This window comes from Typopeltis vanoorti, chromosome 3, assembly GCF_054136105.1.
Source record: "Typopeltis vanoorti isolate ZY-2024b chromosome 3, IOZ_Tvanoo_1.0, whole genome shotgun sequence".
Taxonomy (NCBI): domain Eukaryota; kingdom Metazoa; phylum Arthropoda; class Arachnida; order Uropygi; family Thelyphonidae; genus Typopeltis; species Typopeltis vanoorti.
In genome coordinates, this window is record NC_143551.1 from 128,196,862 (window position 1) to 128,210,231 (window position 13,370).

The following is a 13,370-nucleotide window of genomic DNA, read 5'->3' on the forward strand; positions in this document are numbered from 1 at the left end:
AGTACCGTGTTACACGAGGGGGTTACCTGTATATTTGAGGAAATTAGTAATTAGGTGCCCACTTTTAAATACAACAAAGAAGGCTATTTCTTATTTCTTCTGTTTTGGATTTCACTGGCCAAAATTGTGGTGAAAGAATGAATTCCATTGCCTTTTAAGTTACAATACTTTATACCTACTTTTAAAACAGAGATTACATAATAATTGGTTAAAAATTGTATTTATGTTTTTGAAATCCTAAAACTTTACTTTTACCTTGTTGAAATTAGACATTTGTCATAAACTTCCATTCGAAAGACTGAATGCAGTTAAGATGTCAGTTATTTCAAATGTCATAATGCTGTGTGAGGAACTCAAATGTATTACTGCACCAGCTTAAACTGACTGTTTATGCAGATCAAGCTTACATAACCTTTTACAGAAAAGAGAGGTTGACTCATATGAGAGATGTTCCAGAGGTAATGCTTCCATTGAAGCAAAATAAAAAACAAAGGATTATCTGAACTCTGTTTTATTTTCATAAAGTATTTCTCAACTAATCTCTCTTTCTCCCTCTCAATGCATTTTTTCCACAATATAACATATTCTTCTTCAAAGACATCGTAGTAAAATTCTTCAGGTTGTTTTTGTGGCCATTTTTGTGTCTTCAATTTAGGAAATAACCATAAGTTCAATGGATGCAAGTCTGAGCTATAGGAAGGATGTTCCACAACTTCAATTCATTCAATCACTGTTGAAGTGAATGCACCGACGTGTAGCCTCACACTGTTATGTTGACAAAGTAATGGCTGTTCCCTTCGCATAAATTATTTAATTTGTTTCAGCTTTCTAAATTTCATCAAGGAGCTTCATGATTTCAATGGCATCCCTTTTAGCATACAGTTCTGATGAATGACAACTTTGTCATCTTAAAAGACAGCATACACTTTAGAGCAAAAGGTTCAGTTTTTTTTTTCTGTTATGTGAGGTAGGATAGCAATATTCCATTGACAATTTTCATTTTGGAATCATAATGATGGATTCAACTTTCTATAGTCACAATCTCGTAAAAAAACACGTCTTCCTGGTATCATTGAAGGAACTTGTCCAGTTCATTTCACTTGGTCAACTGAAGCACACATTCAATGTGTACACAATTTTTATTGTAGCCCAAGTCTGTAATTATCTGGATGACTTGTGCAAATTACATTTTATAACATTACTAGTGAAAATCAGCATTACTCGTCATCATCAAATTCCTGCCATGTACCCTCAAGGGGTGTATACAGGATATGATAGTACTACATGAAAAAAATTACATCATTACTAACTTCCTATCTACAATTTTCCTCCAATCAGTCTGATACTTGTCAAGACTCCAACATTATCAGATCTTATATTTCTATCGTCTAAGGCACTTTGTACCGTACCACCTATATCTTGGTCTTCCTCTGGGTCGTTTTGCTGCCAACCTGGCAGAGAACACTTGTTTTGCTAATCTTTCCTCGCCCATTCTGTTTAAGTGACCATACCACCTGAGATTAGCCCTGCTAACGCATTCCTGGATGCTGACAATGTCAAGTTCTTCCCTAATAGCCTCGTTTTTAATATGATATTGCCATCGATGCCATCTGTTCACGCCTATAATCTTTCTCAGGACTCTCATATCTGCTGTCTCTAGTCTTTGGTCAAGTGTTTTATTTCTGACCAAGCTCTCAGATCCATAAGTTAAAACTGGTTTGAACACTGTCTTGTATACAGCTAATTTAGTGTTTCGACTAATTTCTCTCTTATTCCATATGAATTTATTCAATTGACTTCCCACCATACCAGCTTTGCTGATTCTGTTGTCTATTTCTATATTTAATTTACCATCTTCACTAAAAATCGTGCCTAAGTAGCTGAAATGTTTTACTTGTTCCACAGGTTCTCCATTCACAACACAGTTGACATTTTCAATGATTCTGCCTATTTTCATTGTCTTTGTCTTTTTATAGCTGACCTTCATACCATATCTATTACAACAGTTATTCAATTTAGAGAATCTTGCAGACTTTTAGCGGATTTATTTAGAAGTATAACATCATCCGCATAAAGCAAAGAGCTGACATCAACATCTCCAATTTTGATATCATATTTAATACCACTTTCCTTCATAATGTGATCCATATAGATAATGAATAACAGAGGGGATAATGAACATCCTTGTCTGACACCAGATTTAACATTAAACCATCTTCCTGTACTTCCTTCAATTCTAATTGCTGACTTACAACTCAAATAAAGACTAAGTATTGCTTGATATCATGCCCCATTGACACCATATAACTGCAGCGTATTGAATAGCTTCTCTCTTGGCACCTTGTCATATGCCTTTTCCAAATCGACAAAACTTAAATACAGATCTTTGTTATATTAGCATGCTTTCTCGACTATTTGTTGTAAAGTGAAGATCTGATCCTGACAGTCTCTATTTGGCCTGAATCCAGCTTGTTCTTAACCAAGCTTTCCTTCCACAATTCTTCTCAACCGTTTCTCAAGTATACATGCATAGATCTTGCCAGGAACACTCAGTAGGAAAATACCTCTGTAATTCTCACATTCAGTTTTATTTCCCTTTTTATATATGGGTACTATTAGAGCTCTAGTCCAATCATCAGGAATTCGTCCCTCTGTCCAGGCTTTCTGAACTATGCAGTGCAGCCATTGTAAGACAGTTATACCACCATACTTCAGCATTTCTGGTCGAATATCATCTACTCCTGCTGCCTTTCCACATTTCAAGCCTTGGACGGCTTTTTCTACTTCAAGTATGGATATGTATTCCTGACTGCATGTCTGGTCAGTGTTTTTTTACCACTGTGCTGTCATCACCGCTTGTTTCATTTAGCAGTTTTTCAAAGTAATTACTCCATACCTCAAGGATACTTTTTCGCCCGTTTTCATGTCACCTTTATCATCTCTAACTCCTTTTACAGCACTCTTTTCTCCATTCCTAAGCTTCTTCAACAACCTCCAGAATATTTTGCCACCTTCTTGATATTTATTTTCTATATTCTTGCCAAAGTCTTCCCATGACTTTTGTTTAGCTAGTTTTACACAGTGTTTAGCAATCTTGCATTTGTCTCTATATTCTCTAAGAGCACAAGCTGACTTATTTAACAGGAACTTTTGATATACTTTCTTCTTTTCCTTGACTGCCTCTTTAACTTCCTGTGTCCACCAGGGAGTTCTGATTTTTTTATCCTTGCAAACAACCTCACCACATGCCTCTCTGGCAGAATCAATGTTTTCTTCAGAGTTTGCCACTGAATCTCCAAGGTTTGATTCCTGTTCTCAAACTCTTTCATTTTTTCTTCAATAATCTTGGTGTATTTTAGTCTACACTTCACATCTAAGAGCTGCTCAACTTTTATTCGCTTTAAAACTTTCTTACATGTTATTCTTTTCAATATGAAATTCAATTTTATCCTGCTCAAGACTAAATAGTGATCACTTCCAATTTCAAATCCTCTGGACACTCTGGTGTCCTGCACCAGGGAGAAAACATCACTATCAACAATGACATAGTCAATGAGACTTTTCTTATTCCTTGCCTCTTCTCTCCATGTGAATTTCTGCACCATTATTATTAGCTTTGCTCTTTTCTCCAAATTTTTCCAAAATATTATTGTATGTCTCACAATCATTTCCTACTCTGCTATTTAGATCCCCAACAAGGACCAACTTTTCCTTTTTCATTGTGTCAGTTGCTTTTTCTAAAGCCTCAAAAAATTCTTCCACTTCTACCTTAGTAGAACCTTTTTGGGACTATAGGCACAAATAAGTCTCATTTTCCAGTTCCCCATTCTCATATTTGCCCACATTACTCTACTTGAGACTGCCTGCCATTCGAGAAGATTAGCCTCGCATTTTGTGTTGAATACTATGGCTACTCCTTTTCCTTGATTGTCATTGCCTGAATATAACATTTTGTATTTATTGCTCAGAAAGATCTCACCAGTTTTGGTCTTTTTTGTTTCAGTCACCCCTATTATGTCGATCTGGTACTTATCTAATTCCTCAGCTAGCTCCATTTCTTTGCCATTCAGGCTTCTTACGTTGATAGTACCGATCTTTAACTCTGGTGATGTTGAGTTGGGGTTTGTTTTTAGATTTGTTCCAGTAGCTGACTTTTCGCTGTTCGCCCTGGTTCCCTGGCAAAAACAACAGGGGCCTTGTTTAACCAGGCGACGCCCCAGCCGGCATGAAATTTTGTCATGTTGTACCATCATTTTTTATTTTGGTTTAACCAATAAAAATACAATTTGGTCGGCTAAATCCCAAATTGCCAGCCCATCCTCATTCGTTCAGTATAAAAGTAGATACCCAACAGGGTGCACCACGAGAAGGTAAGGATTGGACATTAGGTGAGAAGCCCTGGTCGGTTCTCTGCATTCCTTTAAAGGCTATGTGGAGGTCTCCTCTCAGTTATCATATGCTGATTTTCTCAAGTTAACTGTTAATTTTTTCTGCTTATGAAAATCGATATTAGCCATCCATATTTTAATTGGTCATTAATATCAACTTTGCCATTCATCATTTCTTGTTCTTCATATCTAATCATATCTAATATCTTCTCATGACATAAAAATCTTGTGATTAGCAGTGAATTTCAACAGTACTCACAATTCTGTGAATCAAAAATTTGATTACCATGTGCTGTTTTACATGCCTTGACAGAAGACCTATAAAGACATGGGAAATAAAACTTCAATTATAGACCTGATGTCAAACTCTACTATCACCATTTTTTGCTCTTTGTTATCCAACCTATCTCCCATCTACATCTAGTTTCAGTAGCACACATATTTGATTACTATTAGCTGTTTTACATGCTTTGACAAACCTCTAAGACTTGCTATTGTGTACATGATAACCACAAGAAATAAAACTTCAATCATACACCAGTGTAAATTAAATTGTAGCAGATGGATGAAGGAAGCCAAACCTAACTAATTTCTAGGTTACTAGACATGCACTATGCCAAACACTGCCTGTGCCTACACACATGCACACACTACTTTTGAAATGTCCCTTAATAACTTAGTTTACATTTAAGTTTTAGAATTCCAATTATAACCAAAAGTTTCATTATACATATGATATATCAATATTTTTAGAACTGTACTTGAGTTTTTCTATTTGTGAAAGATTCAATATGTGCTTTGAAATGTACATTTATGGAATGCAAATATTTGTATTTCTTCTAATATTTCTTTTAATTCAAAAGCGTGTAGCTATAAAGAAATTATTCAAGTGAAACAGTCTGAGATGTGGATATTCATTTTATTTTCAAAAATAAAATCTGAATTTATCTATTTTGCAGTACCATGTTTTAGTCTACTTTTGATCTTTTATTTGCAGCTTTGGGGAAAAGATTTCTTTTGCTTGATAGACAAGACAAGTATACATATGAAGGCACAGGGTTTTTGTAGCACTGAAGTTCAAATTATTATCATTCCAATGAAGAAATGGTAAGATCATGTTTAAGACTTTGGTTATGGAAGTTCGAATCATCTGAGTATTGCATGGTTTGTCAAATGAAGAACAGAAATGGAGGGTATCATCAAAACTATGGATAGGATTTCTGATTGAAGAGAGAAGGTTGTTAACATAAGGTTAGAGTGTGGGGGATTAAAACACAGAACCCCTGACATTGGTAGAGAAATCCTGAGGGAAGCCATCCACAATGGTACTGTAAAAATATGTTATTATTATATTTATTTATTTTATTTCGTTTCTTTTTATTTTACTTATCTTATTTAACTTTACTTAACTTATTTTAATTTAGTTGTCATAACGCCGAGTGTAATCTCGTTGCTTGCAATAGTGTATCACCTTTAATCCTTTCAGTCTATCAATTTGATTCCCCCCCCCTCAAGGTCGTGACTATGCTACTTCACGTGTACGTATTTTAGAATTTAAGGATTGTCTCTGGCAGGAGCCAATTTCTTTGTCTAAATAGCTGGCTTTTTCTCACACTGAGCTCTGAAAATTTATTTGCATTTATGGCTGTGCCATCAGAGATCACGTAGAGGAATTGTATATCTTTCCAATACATGCAAGAAAAACGCCCAGCACAACACGGAAATGTCTAATATTTATCTCTAAGTCAAGCAACACTTAAATCTACTATTTGTCAGTCGTGGCTACTTTTACTCTTAAGGTCACACAGGTTCTATCTTTTTATGAGAAGTGCATTGGTCAGGCAAGTTATTTGACAAACAAAACAATTTATTCATGCTAAATCAAGATACATATAAAGGGTAACACTATGCATACTAAAATAATCCAACTCAAATTCACTCAATAAAATGACATGGAAATAATATAAATTCACATATCTGGTTCTCCACTAGATTAATTAAACATTCTCTCTTAAGCTTAATGGCAAATGCAATAAATACGCTCACATATAATTCAGACACAGAAGCAGACTTGTACACACTTGACATTAATTTAACTCAGACTATATATATATATATATAATATTAGGCTTAAATAAATCTTTCACATACAATTCCCTCTTCAATATATAACATTGTTTCATAGCCGAATATAGAGACTATAAAAGTTTCGGCAGATACAAGCGTACACCAACCTTTTATGACAGTGCAACTCGTAGTAAAGGTGGAGCAAGATCCAATCACTACCCTTAGTATTTTCCCATAATGTAAAACATCTCCTAGGAGACGTATAATGTTATACGTTATGGGGAACTTCATACATCTCCTAGGAGATGTGTTTTATATTATGGGAAAATACTAAGGACAGTGATCAGAGCTTGCTCCAACTTTACTATGAGTTGCACTGTCATAAAAGGTTGGTGTACACTTGTATTCGCCGAAACTTTTACAGTTTCTATATTCGGCATGAAACTCTCGTTGTTTCTATATTCGGCTGTAGAAATATAGCCGAATATAATCCAACATTACTGATAGTGAATCCAATAATGTTGGATTCAATATCCACTTAATTTGAATAATCTTGCATTGCCGAAGTGAAGCCTTTTGGCTCTTTTTTTAGTAACATCTAATTCCTCATAACTCTGCAAATTACTTTGCAATTATTTTGACAAAACAGCTTTCCGTCTTTACTACTGTTCTTTATGCTAACAACTATAAAATCAGCAATCTTTGCCATTAATTTCACATCTAGCAAAGTCCTATACAAAAGTCTTACTTGCTACTTTGTCATCCAGTTAATTACACGAGATTCTAGAGATCACTGACACCTTCTTCTACTCTCTGGTAAAAATTCACACACGGGCACTTTTACAACATTGATGATACTTCGCATGCGGAGATCATCAAGGAACTTAACGGTGGGAACTCTGGAGTAAACTGTCACTGCTATTACGAACCTTCTATCATCGTTGGGCTTCGGCTGGTGGGACGTGGATCCCCGTCCTTGAAATGAGCAGGACACACAGGAAACTCCTTGTCGCGAGAGCAGGAACAGAAAACCAGAACATCAAGCCTGGAACCAAAAAGCCCCTTTTCCCTCGATTCTTCCCCCCTTTTATTCTGCTCTCCCGACCTTGGAACTCCTACAGATTCAATAGCCAAGAATTTCTTGGAGGGGATCTTCTCCGCCACCTTGCACTCACTGAGTTAAGGCAGGAAACCCCTGTACTTCATTGACCTTCGCGAGTTGCGATAGCCTCAGATCTTACATTCTTAATCCCGTCTGAGTTATTTCTTTGTCTGTACAATTTTCTTATTACACTTTATTCTAACATTTTTTTTAGGTTTATTACAAAAAAATGAGTTAAGTATTAATCAAATTACAAGTATATTACATTGATTTCATTTCCCAAGTAAAATTGGTATACAAGAAATTTTATTCTAAATTCCTTCTATACAAGATTTTATAGTACTGTGAATAATCAAAGAGGAAACTGGCAACCCAATTGCAGAGTATTGAGGGTGAAGCATAAGAAGTGAAGCTTAGTAAGAAAGCCTGTGTGCCAGACTAATCAAATAACCAGGAGCAATCAAACGAATTTCTTCACATCTTTCCATAACTTCTGTCCAAAAGGTGAGTAAAGGCTGAGATCGGCTGTGGAACAATGGAGGAATCTATATTGATGATCAATAACTGGCAGGCCTACAGGTAACAAAGAAATCGGCTCTTAATAACCTACTGTTTTCAAGTTGTTGATGTTGATGTGGTATTTTTTGTTGTATTAACAGACACTTCACCTACCACGGAGGGAAAAAAGACATATCCATATATCTTATAACGTAGACATATCATTAAAATGGCTGTTTAATTTAAGAATCAAATCAATTACTGATAACCAATATAAAAATGCTGATTATCTGACACTTTGTACATTTTACAAACTCAAAATCATAGGAAGTTTGTTTGCCATAAAATTCTGATCTTCTCTATTTTCTACTTCTTCATAGAAATTTTATTTTAAAGGCAAGCAATGCAAAAATAATTTCCATATTCTTTCCAGTAAAAACAAAAGATCTGAATTATCTTGTTCTCATGATGAAAAATATTTCACCAATCTGAAAAAATAAAATCTGCATATATTTCCATCATCATCAAATTCCTGTCATGTTCCCTCAAGGAGTGTACAAGATATGATAGTGTAAAATTCTATGTAGTTTAAAAATACTAAAGCACTTTACATCGATTTTTACAGAGGTCAAGTCCCATGAGAATGTTGTAAAAATAACAGTGTTTGTATCTGTATATTTTGTGCCAGATATTATTGTAAATAACCCTTTGGAAATTAACTGTATTTACTCCTTTAACAAGAATATTTTAGAATGTCAAAAACAAAGGCAATGTTTTGCCATCGTTTGCCACTGGAACGTAGTGTAATAGCTCTCTATGAGGGCACATAAGAAAGGTTGTTTACAATTTTTGTGTGTATGAGAAAGTGCTTACAAGCTCTGCGCATAAACACCTCCAAAGTCAGTCTGAAAGATTCAAACAACTTTCTGCTGGCCGGCAGAAAGTTATTTGAACACTCTACAATCAAAAGAGTGCACGGAGGAGAACAAGGAAGGGGTTGAACTTAAAAGAAGATGAAAGAGTCATGGCGAATTCTTAGGGGGTTATAACCCTTCGTGCAAGGTTTCAGAGAAAGCATAATAAAAAGGGACAGAGCCAAGCAATAGGGGCTTCCAGTCGCCACCAGAGAGAGAGCTTCCAGTCGCTGATGAGAAAAGGAACCTATTTGGCAGTCAAGAGGGAGGGAACCCATCTGGCAGTCAAGAGAGAGGGAACCCATCTGGCAGTCAAGAGAGAGGGAACCCATCTGGCAGTCAAGAGAGAGGGAACCCATCTGGCAGTCAAGAGAGAGGGAACCCATCTGGCAGTCAAGAGAGAGGGAACCCATCTGGCAGTCAAGAGAGAGGGAACCCATCTGGCAGTCAAGAGAGGGAGTTGGTGGCAGTTTGTGCTATTGGAGACAGCAGATAGAGGACCCAGTCATCCAGACAGTACGGCAAGCTCAAGAAGGAGAAAGGCCAATGTAAATGTAAATACCTGAAGCAGTTTCGATTGGATGTTTTTCTTTTCACCTTGGGAGAAAAACCTTTTGCCGGAGCTGTATGAGTACTGCAGGTTGAAGTCCACAGCCCGCTATTTTCCCAACGAGATACTGCCTGATGCCAGACATTCCTGAGGAAGTTCGAGATCTGAGATGAAAGAAACTTTTTAAAGACTTTTGACTGAATGTGCAATGTAGAGCCCTTGTAAGTTCAATACTTTTGTACAATTCCTCTTATAATATGTTTTAGATGGACTATTAAGAATTTCTTTAATAGTAATAAGAAGTGTCCTTAAGAGAATCAATTGACATGTTGATATCAAAATTGAAAAAATAAATTATTAGAGAGTTAACCTCTTTGCGAGTAAACTAGGAGTTTAATAAGTTGAAATTATAAGCTGAGAGAGTAAATAAGTTTTTGAGTTAAAGAGATTATTTAAGTGTTGAAGTAAAAGTGTTTTAATTTTATGCTAAAGATTTTATAGAGAAAGCAATCTCCCTATTGTTTAATTCATGTATATTTCATATTAATGTAAATTAATGTGTTTTAACTATTTGTTAAAAGAGTACTGCCTGATCTTTTATTTTACAACTGCACTGTTTCTAAAAATAACAGGACTTGTGAGCAGGAAACAATTAAGGCAATAAAAGCGCAATTTAGTTAGTTACGAACCCATGACTGCTAATGTAAACTTTGTTGAAGGAATTTATGCTAGTAAGAGAGAGAGATATACCGGACGTTTTATTGAGTCTTATGCCGAATATTGCTATATTGGATGGCGCAGTCTTACAAATAAATTTTTCAGTGTTCATAGGCATATGACTAGTAAATACGGAAGGTTGATAAACATAGTACGCAGTAGAATAAGTAAGGAAGGTTACGAGAGAAAAAGCGTGCACTGCTAATTAGAATAACGGTATATAAATAGAAACAAACAGCAAAATTGTTTACAATAGTACTACACGAAAAATTTACACTATTACTAACTTCCTATCTACAATTTTCCTCCAAATCAGTCTGTTACCTGTCAAGACTCCAACATTACCAGATCTTATATTTCTATCTTCTAAGGCACTTTTTACTGTATCAATCCACCTATTGATACCATAAAAAGTGCCTTAGAAGAAATTTATTTTTAGATTTTATCTAATATCACATATTTCATTTTTTTCACTCATGCGTCCAAAAAATGAAATTCATGTTTGTATCTCATTAACAAATAAACAAAATGTAGAGTGGGGGAGGGGGAGGTTTAAATATTGGAAAAAGATTTCTGATACAAAAATTCCAAGTTAAACAGTTCAAGTCAAGTGGTCTCAAGGTCATAACTCCTGTACAATTAATCCGTTAAAAGATCTACATAAAGGGAATAAAAGCTGAGTTTGCCAATTACATGATAAAAGACAGAAAACTGACAGTGATGCTATTCTTGAAAAATTAGACAGTAGTTTACATATTTCATACCCATCATTCAGCGGGATGTCATCATCGTCATCATCAAATTCCTGCCATGTACTCTCAAGGGGGATGTACAAGATATGATAGTACTACATGAAAAATTTACATCATTGCTAACTTCCTATCTACAAATTTTCCTCCAAATCAGTCTGTTACTTGTCAAGACTCAAATATTATCGGATCTTATATTTCTATCATCTAAGGCACTTTGTACCGTATCAATCCACCTATATCTTGGTCTTTCTCTGGGCCATTTTCCTGCTAACCTGGCAGAAAACACTTGTTTTGCTAATCTTTCCTCACCCATTCTGTTTAAGTGACCATACCACCTGAGATTAGCTCTGCTAACGCATTCCTGGATGTGTTAGTCGTGATGGTTGGCTGCAGCACATTCTTGAACTTTTTAGGCATATACATTTTTTATACTCTCTATAAAAATTACCATAAAACTACAGCTGCAATGATATAGTTTATATAATGGTACCTAATATTTTCATATTATGTTTGTTCAAGAGAAGGAAAAATCTTATCTCTCTCTCATCTGAATCCACAAGGCTTCAACAATGGTATACACTGTATCCTGAGAGTAATACTGGTATATTCCAGTAGCTGAACATCTTCCACATGGTGCCCACTTGGACTGGAACACCTGGAAAAGCCTCAGCAGACTATGAATGATAGGATGTTGCAAACAAAATGTCAAATGGGGCTTCCTCACTGGACCTGATAACTATGAGTGAGTGTGAGACAACCCAGTCCATGGAACACCTTTTTTGCTCCCCTTCTTCAGTCACCAAAGGACCTTACATCTTGCACAGAAAGAGCAGTTGATTGTGCAAGATACTAGAGGAACCTTTGAATATATTTTATATAACTTGTATAGAGTTTTCCATTCCCTTTATAATTTACCTATTAAATTTAAGCTGCTTAAATTTGTAATATATCCTAATTAGTTGTAAATAATGATGTAACAATCATTTATTACTGTACCACTTATGTTCGGATATGAAATAAATAAATAAATCTGAATCCATACTTGAGTTTCATCACTAATTTATGACTTAGAAATTTTCTTTGCCTTTGAAGTAATGTTATGCCAAAGTTACACTGTTGCTTATATAAATACTTCTCCAAATATTATTTATATATTTGGAGAAGTATTTATACTTTTATAAATACTTTTTTTTTAGCTGTTTATTACAGGAATCATCAATTCCTGTAATACACTTTATTACAGGAATCATCAAAACAGGGATCAATTTTATCCCAGATTTGAAGTAACTGCTTCACAATTCATTTTTTAGTGAAATGTAGGTTTTCAATAAATTGTGTTTTTGGTGAAATGACATTCAACAAATTGTTTTCTTGAAGAAGTTCCAATGCATTTTGTTTTTTTTAACTATTGCTTGATGGATTGTTTTTCAATTAATTGTGTATTTGATTAATTCTCCCCCCCCCCCCCGGTAAATTGTCATTTGATGAATTGTCTTTCAATGAATTTCTATGTATCAACAATTGTAGAGATGTGCCAGACCTTGTGTGAACATATATTGTACATAATTTGAATCTGGCTATTTGAAATTCCATTAGAAGTGTTCCTTAGTTGCTGGAAAAAAAAAAAAAAAAAAAAAAAAAAAAAAAAAAAAAAAAAAAAAAAACATATTTTGACCACAATTCACCAAAAAGAGTGAAAGAATTAGGAAAAGTAGCAGCCATGTTACAAACAAAAATGAGTTCAACTATCAGCATTCAGTATGGATAACTAATAGAGTAAAATACGGAATTGCACTTGCAAAGAACTATTATACAGTGGCAATGCATTTAGAAGAAATAATAAATGGAAAAAGGGATTATGTTGCAATATCAAAAGGCTTGTTAAGAAAATGAAAAGTTGTATATATTCATATAATGCATGCTGAGAGATGTTCAAACATTGATCGAAAAAACAAAAAAAACTAAGAGATGAAGGAATAATGTATCTGTTAAAAAGATTTAGTGAACATGAATCTGATATTGCTAAAAATGTCTCAAATTTACCTGAAGATCTGGAAGATGTGGGGAAAAAGAAATTAAGATTTTGGGTGAATATTTCAGCAAACATTTTGATGATAATGAAAAAAAAACAATGTTGGTAAATTTCGGTTTTCAAAGTTGTGGGGAAGCATTTAAACATATCTTTTTTTGAAAAAATAGGTTTTCGTTTCTATTAAAATTATTTGAAATTGTAGCCATTATATCAGCAAGCAGGTAATCGTGTGTATGAAGTTTTAATCAAATGACTCTAATAAAAGGTAAGTTGAGGTCATCAAAGAATCCACCCTGAATAATTTATTGATGATACATATGAATGTCTTCTCTATGCAGAACTTCATTCAA

At 34.7% G+C, this 13,370-nt stretch overlaps 1 protein-coding gene across 2 annotated transcripts in view; it reads right to left on the reverse strand.

Annotated features, from left to right (window-relative positions):
* The window catches only part of LOC150108554 (putative rRNA-processing protein EBP2), a 114,244-nt gene that overhangs the window by 79,057 nt on the left and 21,817 nt on the right, over window positions 1-13,370 (reverse strand). The gene's annotated exons all lie outside the window — the stretch shown is intronic.